Below are 2,500 nucleotides of genomic sequence, written 5' to 3' on the forward strand. Positions count from 1 at the left end.
CCACCTCTGGCCTGTTCCAACCTTTCTCCACGCACAGTGGTTACGGCGTAATTTCGTATTGCAAGAAACTCACTGCAAAGTGCTGTTTCAGCTGTATTTCGATAGTTAATAATAATCCACGATTTTGCCCCTTGCTCACCCTTTATAAACTTGACTGGTATAAAGATTCTAACAATCATCGTGTACACGAGCTGATACTTCGCACCGTGTTTCTTTGTCCCAGTCTGCAAGACAACAGAGGTAAGTAACATTATACGTTTCTCAATACGGTTGTCTTAAGTGAGTGTTACTCTCACAGTTTGTTTGGACAGAATTTGATCTACAGCCAGCCAGAGGCAGATCATGAGACTGATATGTTATTACACGCAACGTTCAAATTGGATACGATCGCCGGATCACACACGCACACAAACAAAACCTTCAGCACATCATTACCTTAGAATTACAAAAGTGTACCTGCTCAGGGCCTAGTTTTTGATAAATGTGATGTAAAAACCTTTGATTTTAACAATATGTCAAGCGTTTTGAAATTCAATTCTTTTAAATTCTTGACTACTACTCGAATAAACTTATGAACATCGGAACTCAAAACGGCAAAAAATGTCAGAACTTTGTAATTCTGAAATAGCGACACACAGATCTCCTGCATTGTGTGCGAGTCTTTCTGGTGAAGAGAAAACAATGCCGGTGACTTATGTCCACTGCACGTTGAGGGAAATGTATCGAAACTTAAGACCAAATTATTTCCATGTGATAGTTTGATACACTAAATTAATGGCAGCCAGATTGTTACCTTTCAGGGGTGCAAATCCTACCATTTTGCACCAATTCGATTTAAATCCTCCAAAATTATACTTGTTTCATTTTCTAGGTCATAATTATACTGTTAAGTTTACTGAAAACAACAGTTGGCTGTTGGCGGTTTCTCTGGTGTGGTTTGCTCCAGTTCTTTACTCTCAAACATCTGCTGTCGTTCTTGTCTCCCCTCCTTCTTTTTCGTGTTGGTTGCTTTCTTGTAACACCTCTACTATTCGGAATTTATTTAACCTTATCTTGTGGCAAGTGGTGTGAAACTTTTACAATAAAAACCACAAGTCTTAAGGCTAAGGAGTTAGATCTTTTGATTACGCCCTGAATCAGCGGAATACACTACTGCTTGACGACTCCGTTCGTGAAATTCTAGGCCAAATTACATTTGTATGGCATGCTGGTGAAATCAGATGCTCGTCACGTCAAAATGATACAATCAAAGAAACCGGCACCTTTTCTGGCCGTAGGGCAATTTTTTGTTTTCGCCTTTTTTTGGTTTTGTTTCTTTGTAGTTTTTTGTGGGTCTTTATGGCTCTACACACATTTTATGCCTTTTTAAAAAGTATATTTCTGTGAGAAAAATGTTGATCAAAAGCACACAAATTTTAAATTCGCAATTTGTAAGGACACCTGAAGCTCTAGACATCATCACATTTTTGGGAATTGTTCTCATTAATTTTGAAATTTGGCACCACATGACCCCCATACACTTCAATAGCAAATGTCTCGACTTTTATTTAAGAGGCAGACGAGTATGTGGAAGAGAAGATAATTCAACAAGTTTAAGATTATACCAATTACAACTCAATATGTCCAAAAATTGACGAGCGCCTGATTCCACCGCGTCGTGACACATAGCTTCCTCTGAACTACTAGGTTCTGCCTTCTCAGTACCTCGTTTTGAGAAATTTGATGTCAAAGATTTTTTAGTTTCACATCATGTTAATTTTTTTCAAATGCAATTCTTTGAATATCGTGGTAACGACTTCGAATGATCTTACAATTTTGATAGAAAAGATAGAACTTTGAATTTGCTATCTGACCTCGTGATCTCAGTAACTCAAAACAGCTAGAAATGTCAGGCAGAAGTATGTAATTCTGATGTATCGATATGATACTATTATTATGAAGCAAAGCAAAGTCCATCTGGTGCAGTGTGTATTGGCCAGGTCATTATCCGACTCGACTCCATCTGATAATGCATTTGACCAAACAACATCCGTTAAGAGACGTCAGTGTCCCAACTTAGAATTTCGTTTAATGACTTGAAGGCGAACAGACGATATTCATCCAGACTTAGTCAAATGCACCTGTAAATGTTTTACGCCTCCATCAACACAATTTAGAGCTTTCAGGAGGCAGGCTGCTTCAGCCCCGCTTGTTATGGCTGACCCGGACTGAGATGGGCACAACGTCCTAGCAAACAACTATGGATTCACGTGTAGTGTGCATGTAGCAAAGGGCCTGACTGCTTCTCATCAGACGCCGGCCCAGATGTTTTTATGTAAGTATTTTACACCACCATCGACACAATTAAGATCATTTGATGATTTAGAAGGCAGGATTCCAATCCTGCCCGCCAGGGCCAACCCAGGCAGAAAGGGATGCATCCCAGGAGAAAGACCGAGATACTAGATACAATTTCACCCCTCCCCCTCTGGGAATCGAACTTGAGTTTCCAGTACGCGAA

At 39.7% G+C, this 2,500-nt stretch overlaps 1 protein-coding gene across 2 annotated transcripts in view; it reads left to right on the plus strand.

The window, feature by feature from the left end:
• Positions 1-108: 108 nt before the first annotated feature.
• LOC101851592 (techylectin-like protein) overlaps positions 109-2,500 on the plus strand; it is an 11,339-nt gene continuing 8,947 nt past the window's right edge. The window contains exon 1 of one of the 2 annotated variants that reach the window (XM_005103867.3): positions 109-240. The gene's annotated coding sequence lies outside the window, so the exon portion shown is untranslated. The remainder of the gene's footprint in view (positions 241-2,500) is intronic. The other variant, XM_005103866.3, reaches the window with a different exon arrangement.

The sequence above is a fragment of the Aplysia californica genome, unplaced genomic scaffold, assembly GCF_000002075.1.
Source record: "Aplysia californica isolate F4 #8 unplaced genomic scaffold, AplCal3.0 scaffold00393, whole genome shotgun sequence".
Lineage (NCBI taxonomy): Eukaryota > Metazoa > Mollusca > Gastropoda > Aplysiida > Aplysiidae > Aplysia > Aplysia californica.